Source organism: Herpailurus yagouaroundi, unplaced genomic scaffold, assembly GCF_014898765.1.
Source record: "Herpailurus yagouaroundi ecotype Mexico unplaced genomic scaffold, PumYag 67623, whole genome shotgun sequence".
Lineage (NCBI taxonomy): Eukaryota > Metazoa > Chordata > Mammalia > Carnivora > Felidae > Herpailurus > Herpailurus yagouaroundi.
The window spans coordinates 4,792,637-4,804,975 of NW_024420424.1; the positions used below are offsets into that span (position 1 = coordinate 4,792,637).

At 37.1% G+C, this 12,339-nt stretch overlaps 1 non-coding gene across 1 annotated transcript; it reads right to left on the reverse strand.

The window, feature by feature from the left end:
* Positions 1-3,250: 3,250 nt before the first annotated feature.
* LOC121025370 (U6 spliceosomal RNA) lies at positions 3,251-3,358 on the reverse strand. Its single transcript, XR_005788019.1, has one exon. It is a non-coding gene; the product is annotated as a U6 spliceosomal RNA (small nuclear RNA).
* Between the last annotated feature and the right edge of the window lie 8,981 nt (positions 3,359-12,339).

Here is a 12,339-nt window from a genome sequence, read left to right on the forward strand (position 1 = left end):
ATCTATAGTTCAATCTACCCTGGTTTAAAATAAAAGTGAAAAACTTTAATTTCTGATGAGTCCACATTTTGATTAGGAATGAAAGCTAACATAGAACAGTATAATTAAAAACAACTTGAATCATGAACTCTGCTTTTATTTTTCACAGATTTTTAAAAACTTTTTATTTTGAAGTAATTGTAGGTTTACATACAATTGGAAGCATAAATACAGAGAGATCCTACATACTATTCACCAAGTTTCCCCCAGTGGTAACATCTTGCAGATCTATAGTACAATACCAAAACCAGGATTTTGACTTTAATACAATCCACTGATTTTGTCCAGCTTTCACCAGTTTTACACATATTCAGCTGTGTGTGTGTGTGTGTGTGTGTGTGCATGCGCATGCCCATATATATATAGTTCTATGTAATTTTGTGATAGGTGTAGGTTTGTGTGATCACCACCACAGTCAAGATATAAAATGCCGCAAAGATTCCTCATGCTTTCTTTTTATAACTCTACCCAACTACCTACAGCCCTCACACCCGTAAATGGCAAATACATGTAACCTTTTGGTATTAACTTTTTTGGGGGAATAATTGGCATAATTCTTTAGAGATTTATCCAAATTGTGTATAGCCATAGTTTATTCCTTTTTATTATGGTAACACCCATGGTATGAATGTACACAATTTATTTAAGCATTTATCCATTGAAAGACATTCAATTGTTTCCAGCTTTTGGTGATTAAAAGTAAATCTGCTATGAACATTTGAGTACAGGTTCTTAAAACTGCTTCTTCTATCACCATCATAAACACTGGGGTCTGGCATTTTGTCAGTATTATATAAGCAGTTTCAATAGTAAAAATTCTTCTCCCATACTAATGTACCTACTATGTTTCAGCTGCCTACCCAGACACTTAATTCTACCTTGATAAAGATGCTTTTCATTTTGGTACAATGTATCCAATGAACCTTGGACAAAGATATTATTGATAAAAGGTTAATTGTCATTAGAAAATAAAACAGTTTTGGAATTCAGCTAAAGTCACTATAATAAGTAGAGCTAAAGTTTTCATCACCACACCTACTACATTTATTTCATCCACTTCCCCACAATCTTGGATTGTTAAAGATTTAACTGTACTTGAGTACAAAAAACAAACAAAACTGTAAATAAACTTCTATAATATTGTAATTGGAGAGTAAAATATTTAAAACCTGTCTTGATTGGTTTGCACTAAATTGGTAAAGCATCTAAATATCTGTGACAAAGCTTCGTTTAACTAACTAGCTAGATAACTAACAAACTAAACATATACATTAAAAAGTAAAGGCTTTGGAAAGTTAAATGCAAAATTACTTGCACAGAAAATTCTATGGGAAGGCAATATCGGTAGACACTGTTCTTTTTTCTTCAATTCACAGAAAAATAAATAGCACTGCTATGTCAGAAATCGATTGCTCAGTCAGAAATAACCTGGACATCAAGGCCTAAGACCTTTTAGAGGGTCATACCACTTCAGAAAGGGATAGAATATTCAATATTAAATAGAATATACACAAGAATGGGACCTGAGTCAGCTGACCACAAAATGAATGTTACTCATCAAGCTATCCTTGGCATAGAGTAATCCCTTAGGTGTAGTTTGAGTTTCACTGGAGGACAAACTCATTCTTGAAGGACCCTAAATGGTGCTTTAGAGAGTACTATAGCAATGACTACTATCCAGTAATTAAGACTAAACTTACTTCTCCACCCTAAAAGAAGTTTGAGTTGAGAAAAAAGAGAAGATAAAATAGAGAAATACCTCTGCAATAGTGTTTGTAAAAGTGAGTTCCATAGATTAGCTACATCTGAATTCTCTGTAGGTTTTGTTAAAAATCCAGAAGCTCTATCTTAGATCTAGACCCAGTCTTTGAGTGTGACTTAGGTCTATACGCTTAGGCATTTGGCATGTTATTAGAGAATTCTTGACCTGTATAATGAGGACCTCAAGAGAACCAGGGAGAATATGGAGACATGAGGTTTTCTAAAATACAAATTTTCTCAAATTAACCCTGAGAAATTCTTTCTGGGAACCATCAGCAATGACTAGTAAATACAAACACCATGATGCTGCCAGTAGCTGACAAATATTTAGTAGAAAGATGAGAATTGTACTATTTCTATTAGTATTATACCCCTGCTTGGCAAATGCTGTCCAGAAGACTCATATTGTGTGAAAGAATGGTCATTATTACATTTTATCTTATTTCTTAAAATCGCTAAGCAATGTAATTTGTGATTAGTTACTTCTCTGGGTTGTAGGCCTGAAAGACCTATCTGTGAACATTAATTCTTTTGATGCTTCATAAGGTCCATATATTTATGTGTGTTGTCTCACATACACATATGTAGATTTGTGTGTGTACATCTGTGTGTATAAAATTATTTTCAATTAAACCATAGAGGGTGCTGGCTTTTAAGCCCAGAGACTCCATTTCCTGTAGCCCTCCAGTTCTCCTGGAGTTGTCCTCCCTGATTTTTAAAGCTTTTAGAGTTAATCTCCACTTATTTTCAAAGCCCAGTATTATGAGGCATCAGTTTCCCAGTGATGGTCCCCATGGCCAGAATGTGCCAGGTATGGGGCCTGATCCTCCCAGACCTCCATGTTCATGATGTCCCTCCCACTTGTGTTTAGTCACGCTGGAGATTTGGTTTTCAATCGCATCTCTACCTCTCCTACCTTTTTTGATGTGACCTCTCCAAGAGTAGTCATGAAAGACCTGTTCTGCCAGTCTTCAGGTTGTTTACATAGTGAGTTGTAATACATGTAGTTGTTGCCTCAGTGTGTTTGTGGGAGGTGAGCTCAAGATTCTCCTACTCTTCTTCCTTTGAGATCGATTTTCTTTTGCCATTTTCTTTTTTTTTTAATTTTTTTTCAACGTTTATTTATTTTTGGGACAGAGAGAGACAGAGCATGAACGGGGGAGTGGCAGAGAGAGAGGGAGACACAGAATCGGAAACAGGCTCCAGGCTCTGAGCCATCCGCCCAGAGCCCGACGCGGGGCTCAAACTCACGGCCTGCGAGATCGTGACCTGGCTGAAGTCGGACGCTTAACCGACTGCGCCACCCAGGCGCCCATCTCTTGCCATTTTCAAAATTCTCTCTTTGTCCTTGACTTGGGACAATTTAATTATAATATGTCTAGTGTAATACTTTGGTTGATACTTTTTTAGGACATTTTACCTTCATGAATGTGGATGTTCATTTCTTTTCCTCAAATTGGGAGACTTCATGAATTTGTGTAACATCCCTGTACAGGCACCATGCTAATATTCTTGATTTATTTCCAATTTTTAGTATATGTGCTGCTGAAGTGAGAACATACTATTTTTAGTAGGTTTATTTATATGTATTTTTATTTCTTAATGCAAATACAAGCAAACTTGAATACTCATACTTTATTCCCATTTTACACAAAAGATAGCATGCTTTAAACATTGCTCTGTAGTTTCCTTTTTTTCACTTGATATATCCTGGAGTCTTTGCAGTACATAGGGATATTCCTTATCATTTATTAATACCTGTATTATATTCCATTCTGTGGATAAAGCATGGCTAATTTTACAAGTGTACCATAGTTGTCCACTGAGTCATTTTCAATCTTGGATTATTACAAATAATCTTGTAATGAATAACCTTGCACATATTCTGTATGATATGTGTTTTTGTGTTTGCGTTCTGTAGGATTGTTTCCAGAAGCGGAAATGCTGAGCCAAAAGATATATACCTTTAAATTGTTCACAGATAGAACCAAATTCTACCCCATAGGTGTATTATTTTGCTTTTCCCACCAGTTACATGTGAGAATAACTGTCTTCTCACTATATTATTGAGTGTGCTATAATAAAAAAAGAAGTGGCATTTCACTGTATTTTCATTTTAAAATTCTGTTATTATGAGTGAGGTTGTGCATCTTCAATATTTTCAGGAACATTGCTATTTCTTATACTGTGAATCGTCTGTTAATGTTTTCCCCACATTTCATATTGAATTGTTAGTCTTTTTTATGAATTTTATGAGACTTATTTATGTTGGAAATATTAGATCTCTTTTTGTGACACAAATTGTATTCCTTCAGTTTGCCATTTGTCTTTTGACCTCGCATAGGGTATTTTTTAATAAAAGTTTTAAATGCTTCATGTAGTCAATTCTATCAATCTTTGGACTGCTTTGTGGTATGGTTTGAGCTATGGCTTTTGCTTTCTTTTCCAAATTACAACCCAGTTGTCCCAAAACCATGTATTACAAAGTTTAAGTACACTATTACCACATGTTCTTAAATTTATGTCTGGAATTTGTAGTTTTTTCAAATGGTTAATCTATCTGTTAATACAATGCTGATTTAATTACTTAGCATTTATACTATGTTTACATATCTGGATAGCCTGTGTTTTGTATTCTTATATAAAATGGTTATTCATATAAGGCCACATAAGAAGACAGAGGAGAGGCTCAGGAGAAAGAAAATTCACTATACTCACATATTCTAGAGACAGAAGGCATGCCATGCCATGATGTGCTACATGGAAATACACCTGGGTGTTCAGGAAGTAGAAGACAAGAGCAAAGGGAAGGTTTGGGCCACTGTATTTATTGGGATTTCTGCAGGAAAAACAAACTTGGGAAAGGTGAGCAGCTTGGGGTTGTCTAGTTTGAATGATTTCAGTGGACTCTCAGGGTTTGTCCCTAGTTGCCTGGCACCTGGCCATGGGATGATTAAAGCAGAGGAATATTGCCTCCTGGGATGAGTGGGCCAAATAGAGGAGGTGTGGCTTTGAACTGGTTATTTTGTATATCAAAACACCATCCCTGATGAGCTCTTTGCTATCACTAAATATTGGCTAGTTTCAGGAGGGGTAGTTTCTCCCCATCCAGAGGTCAAAACATCATAGTATCAGAATTATTTTAGTTATAATACAGATGGTACGCCTCATATTTTTTTCCTTTTCATTATTCTTCTGGCCCTTTTCTTTAAAAAATGTAATTTACATGAAGTAAAATATTCAAATTTTAAAGTGTAGGATTAATGAGGTTTTAAAAATAGATACACCTTTGTAATAACCAACCTAATTAAGGTATACAACAATTTTATCACTTCATTAACTTTCATCATAGATTTTTCCAGTCAGTCTCCAGACCCCCAGAGGCAATCATCATCCCACTTTTTACACCATAGATAAGTTTTTAGTGTTCTAGGACTTAAAAATGTAAATAAATACAATGTGTTCTTTTGTAATTGGTTTCATTGACTCAAAAAATATTCATTTATATTTTTGTTATTATGTATGTTGGTTGTGAATTAATTTTCACTGATGAGCAGTATTCTATTTTATGGACACATTACAATTTATTTATCTTTTCATGTGTTTAAAGACATAGTGATTGTTTATAGTCTTTAGCTACTGTGAATAACACTGCCTTGGGCATTATTATACAAAATTTTGTGAGCTTATCTTTCCATTTCTCTTCAATGAATGAGTGGATCATAAAGTACAAGTAGATATACAGATATAGATGATATATAGATGATATAAATAAATATATACACATAGATACAGCTATACATATAGATATCCAAACTATTTTCCAAAGTGGTACTTTCATTTTACACTCCCACAAGCATTGTATGAGCATTCCAGTTGCTCCACATCCTTACTAACATTTCGTGTTATCAGTCTTTTTAATTCTAGCCATTATAGCTTGTTTGAAGTGCTATTATTTTTGTCTGTTGAGAATTTCTCACGTGCTAATTAGTCAAAATATTTACTTTCGTAAAGTTTTTATTCAAGTCTGGTCCATTTTAATTGGTCAGCCATTTTTAAAAATTAATGAATAGTAAGATATTTTTATATAGTCTGGTTTAGAGTCCTTTGATATGTACTTTGCAAATATTTTCTCTCAGTCTATGGCTAGTGTTTTCATTTAATTAATGGTAACTCTTGAAGAGAAACATTTTTAATTTTGATGAAATAACATTAACCATTTTTTTTCTTATATACTTCATGTTTTTTTATGCTTGTATGTATCTTTGCCTATTTTGGGGGGAAGTTTTGGAAGACAGTGGAGTAAGAGGACCTTGAACTCACCCCATACCACATTTACAACTATATACAATCCACATCCAAGTCAATTAACCAGCAGAGCAAACCAAAGACTGGCAGAACAAACTCTACAACTAAATATAGGGAAGAAGCTGCACATGAAGTGTTAGGAAGGTCAGAAAGTTGGAGGGACGCTGTCTTCAGAAAAATGAGACATCGCATGAAGGAGCTCACACAGGGAAGACTAATCCCCATAAAAACTGGCTTTAAAAACAAGAAAGGCTGAATTCCATGAGTTTTTAAAACCAGTGGGCCTTGGGGCCTGGAACTTTAAGAGACAGCTAACTCAGCACTGAATGAGTCCTGAGGTCAAAGGATAGCTGGATTGCTGCCCTTAAAGAGATAGCAGCTTGCATGGAGAAGCAAGATAAAAACGGCACTTTACACAATGCCAGGGAGCAAACAGGAAACATATCTGTTCATACCAATTTTGAGTGTGCTGGAAGGACTTTGAAAAGGAGGAACATGGCAGGTGCCACTTTCCAAGTGCATAAACCCAGAGCCACCTGTAGGAGATAAGGTTGCATGGACACCTCTTGTAGCCTTGGCACAAGGCACAAGGGTAAGTTTTGTTAAAGCTGCCCACATGCACACACAAACGCTGGGTGCACAGCTACGTTTGCATGCAGAGCCCATCTGCCACACTATTCCCATATGCACACCCTTAGCCACAATTACATGATGAGCCTAGGTGTGTGCACTCATCATCGCAATTTGTGCCCAGCCCCAGGCCACCACAGTGGTTTAGAGAATCTAACACAGGATTTATATCAGACAAACTAGATATTAAAACAAAGACTATAACAAGAGATGTAAAAGAACACTATATCACAATAAAGGGGTTTATCGAACAAGATCTAAAAATTATAAATATTTATGCATCCAACATGGAATCACCCAAATATATAAAACAACTAGTAATAAACATAAAGAAACTCATAGGTAATAATACAATAATAGTAAAGGACTTTAACACTCCACCTACAGCAACGGACAGATTGTCTAAGCATAAAATCGAGAAGGATACCATAGCTTTGAATGACACACTGGACCAGATGGACTTAACAGATATACTCAGAACATTCATCCTAAAGCAGCAAAATAAACATTTTTTTGAGACCACATGGGACATTATCCAGAATAGATCACATACTGGGTGACAAATCAACCCTAAACAAGTACAAAAAGTTTGACATCATACCACAAATACTTTCCAACCACAAAGCTATGAAACTTAAAGTCAACCACAAGAAAAAGTTTGGCAAGACAATAAATACACGGAGACTAAATAACATCCTACTTAAGAATGAATGGGTCAACAAGGAAATTAATGAAGAAATTTTAAAAATACATGGGATGAGACAGATAGAAGATGATGGCATAGGAGGACGCTGATATCACCTGCTGATCACTTATATTCCACCCACATCTGCCTAAATAACCCAGAAAACCACCAGAAGACTAGCAGAACAGACTCTCTGGAGCCAAGCATAGACAAGAGGCCCACGGAAGAGGGAAGGAAGGGCGGAGAGGCGGTACATGCTACATAGACTGGCTGGAGGGAGCCAGGGCAGTGGAAGGGCAGCCCGCCCAGGCAAGGCAGAGCCCCAAGTCTGGATTGCAAAAGTGGAGGGGCCAGACACTGTGAGTTCTGACAGCCAGCAGGACTTAACATCTGGAATGTTAAAAGTCAACAGCTCTGCTCTTGGAGAGTGGAGAGAGTGAGAGGACACAAGGAGGGACAATTGTTGAGCCCCAGGACACAGAGCTCAACTCACCAGGTGAACAAAGGTGCTGGCAAGTGCTGTCTCCCTCTCCAATCCCCCAGCCGAAATTCAAAGGGAACCAGTTCCCATCAATGAACTTGCTTACACCATGCAAACACCCAAGACTATGCTTCTGTGGATACATCCCTCCAACAGGTTTGCTTCCCTCCCAGTGCTGCAGGGTCCCTCCTGCAGGGGACCACCCACAGCAAAGCAAGCTAACCCTGCTGATCCCACCCCTGTGCACCTTGCAGATCCACCCTGGTTAATATGCCAGATCCCATCGAAGCAGCACAACAAGCCTGGCAATGTGCAAATAGCCCAGACAGGGGCCACACCACTCCACAATGAGTCTTGCCCCTGGGAGAGGGGGAAGATAAGGTACACACCAGTCTGACTGTGGCCCTGCGGTGGGCTGGGAGCAGACATTGCATCTGACTATGGCCCCACCCACCAACACAAGTTACTCTGGACAGTACAGGGGAAGTGTCCTGTAGTTTGGATCACCCCGGGGAATACACAAAATGATGACACAAAAGAATTATCCTCAAAAGAAACTCCAGAAAGTAGCGACAGCTAACTAATTGATCCAAAACAATTTAAACAATATAACAGAATAAGAATTTAGAATTATAGTCATAAAACTAATCGCTGGGCTTGATAAAAGTATACAGGACAGCAGAGAATCTATTGCTACAGAGATCAGGGGACTAAGGAGCTAAAGAGGAGATAAAAACTGCTATAAATGAGGTACAAAATAAAATGGAGGTGACCACAGCACGGATTGAAGAGGCAGAGGAGAGAATAGGTGAATTGGAAGATAAAATTATGGAAAAAGAAGAAACTGAGAAAAAGAGAGATAAAAAAAATCAGGAGTATGAGGGGAGAATTAGAGAATTAAGTGATGCAATCAAATGAAACAATATCCGTATAATGGGAATTCCAGAAGAGGAAGAGAGAGAAAAAGGGGCTGAAGGTGTACTTGAACAAATCATAGCTGAGAACTTCCCTGATCTGGGGAAGGAAAAAGGCATTGAAATTCAAGAGGCACAGAGAACTCCCTGCAGACGTAACTTGAATCGATCTTCTGCACAACATATCATAGTGAAACTGGCAAAATACAAGGATAAAGAGAGAATTCTGAAAGCAGCTAGGGATAAACAGGCTCTAACCTACAAAGGGAGACCGATAAGACTAGTGGCAGCCCTATCTGCTGAAACTTGGCAGGCCAGAAAGGAATGGCAGGAAATCTTCAATGTGATGAACATAAAAATATATGAAGCCAAGAATCCTTTATCCAGCAAGTCTGTCATTCAGAATAGAAGAAGAGAGAAAGGTTTTCCCAAACAAACAAAAACTGAAGGAATTCATCACCACTAAACCAGCCTTACAAGAGATCCTAAAGGGGGACTCTGAGAGTGAAATTTTGCAAGGACCACAAAGTACCAGAGACATCACTACCAGCATGAAACCTACAGAAATCACAATACCTCTAAACCCATATGTTTCAATAATAACACTGAATGTAAATGGACTAAATGCTCCAACCAAAACACATAAGGGTATCAGAATGGATAAAAATACAAGACCCATCTATTTTCTGTCTACAATAGACTCATTTTAGAACTGAGGACACCTTAAAATTGAAAGTGAGGGGATGGAGAACTATCTATCATGCTACTGGAAGTCAAAAGACAGCTGGAGTAGCCATACTTATATCAGACAAACTAGACTTTAAATTAAAGGCTGTAACAAGAGATGAAGAAGGGCATTATATAATAATTAAAGGGACTAACTATCAGGAAGAGCTAACAATTATAAATGTCTATGCACCGAATATGGGAGTCCCCAAACATATAAAACAGTTAATCACAAACATAAGCAACCTTATTGATAAGAATGTAGGAATGGGGAATTTAATACTGTACTTAAAGCAATGGATAAATCATCTAGACACATATCAATAAAGAAACAAGGGCCCTGAATGATACATTGGGTCAGATGGACTTGACATATTTAGAACTCTGCACCCTAAAGCAACAGAATATACTTTCTTTTTGAGTGCACATGGAACATTCTCCAAGATAGATCACATACTGGGTCGCAAAACAGCCCTTAATAAGTATAAAATAATTGAGATCATACCATGCACGCTTTCAGACAACAATGCTATGAAACTTGAAATCAACCACAGGAAAAAGTCTGGAAAACCTCCAAAAGCAGGGAGGATAAAGAACACCCTACTAAACAATGAATGGGTCAACGAGGCAATTAGGGAAGAAATTTAAAATTATATGGAAACAAATGAAAATGAAAATACAACAATCCATATGCTTTGGGATTCAGCAAAGAGTGTCCTGAGAGGAAAATACATTGCAATCCAGGCCTATCTCAAGAAACAAGAAAAATTCCAAATACAAAATTTAACCACACCTAAAGGACATAGAAGCAGAGCAGCAAAGACATTCCAAACCCAGCAGAAGAGAAATAATAAAGATCAGAGCAGAAAGAAACAATATAGAATCTAAAAAAAAAACAGCAGAGCAGATCAATGAAACAAAGAGTTGGTTTAAAAATTGATAAACCTCTAGCCAGGCTTCTCAAAAAGAAGAGGGAGATGACCCAAATAGATAAAATCATGAATAAATGGAATTATTATGACCAATCTCTCAGAAATACAAGCAATTATCAGGGAATAGTATAAAAAATTATACGCCAACAAACTGGACAACCTGGAAGATATGGACAAATTCCTAAGCACACACACCCTTCCAAAACTCAAACAGGAAGAAATAGAAAACTTGAACAGACCCATAACCAGCGAAGAAATTGAATCAGTTATCAAAAATCTCCTAACAAATAAGAGTTCAGGACCAGATAGTTTCCCTGGGGAATTCTATCAGACATTTAAAACAGAGATTATACCTATCCTTCTCAAGATGTTCCAAAAAATAGAAAAGGAAGGAAAACTTCCAGACTCATTCTATGAAGCCAACATTACTTTCATTCCTAAACCAGAGACCCAACAAAAAAAAAGAGAACTACAGTCCAATATCCCTGATGAATATGGAAGCAAAACTTCTCAACAAGACACTAGCAAATCGAATTCAACAGCATATGAAAAGAATTATTCACCATGATCAAGGAGGACTCATTCCTGGGTTGCAGCGCTGGTTCAACATTCGCAAACCAATCAATGTGATACATCACATTAAAAAAAGAAAAGAAAAGGACCATATGATCCTGTCAATCGATGCAGAAAAAGCATTTGACAAAATTCAGTATCTTTCTTAATAAAAACCCTCAAGAAGGGCAGGATAGAAGGAACAACTTAAACATCATAAAAGCCATTTATGAAAAGCCCACAGCTAACATCATCCTCAATGGGGAAGAACTGAGAGGTATCCCCTTGAGATCAGAAACATGATAGGGATGTCCACTGTTGTCGCTGTTGTTTAACATAGTGTTGGAAGTGCTAGCATCAGCAATCAGACAACAAAATGAAACCAAAGGCATCAAAATTGGCACAGGTAAAGTCAAGCTTTCACTTTTTGCAGATGACACGATATTATACATGGAAAACCCAATAGACTTCACCAAAAGTCTACTAAAACTGATACATGAATTCAGCAAAGTCGCAGGATACAAAATCAATGTACAGAAATCAGTTGCATGCTTATACACTAATGAAGAAGCAACAGAAAGACAAATAAAGAAACTGATCTCATTCATAATTGCACCAAGAAGCATAAAATACCTAGGAAATAAACCTAACCAAAGATGTAAAAGATCTGTATGCTGAAAACTATAGAAAGCTTATGAAGGAAATTGAAGAAGATATAAAGAAATGGAAAAACATTCCGTGCTCATGGATTGGAAGAATAAATATTGTTAAAATGTGTATACTTCCCAAAGTAATCTACACATTCAATGCAATCCCAATCAAAGTTGCACCAGCATTCTTTTGAAGCTAGAACACGCAATCTGAAACTTTGTATGGAACCACAAAAGACCTCAAATAGCCAAAGTAATTTTGAAGAAGAAGACCAAAGCAGGAGGCACTACAATCCCAGACTTTAGCTTCTACTCCAAAGCTGTAATCATCAAGACAGCATGATATTGGTACAAAAACAGACACATAGACAATGGAATAGAATAGAGACTCCAGAACTGGACCCACACAAGTATGGCCAACTAATCTTTGACAAAGCACGAAAGAATATCTAATGGAAAGAAGACAGTCTCTTTAACAAATGGTTAAGGAACATGCAGAAGGATGAATCTAGACCACTTTCTTACACAATTCACAAAAATAAATTCAAAATGGACAAAGGACCTGATGTGAGAAAGGAAACCACCAAAACCCTCGAGGAGAAAGCAGTTAAAAACCTCTCTAACCTCAGCCGCAGCAATTTCTTACTTGACACTTCCCCAC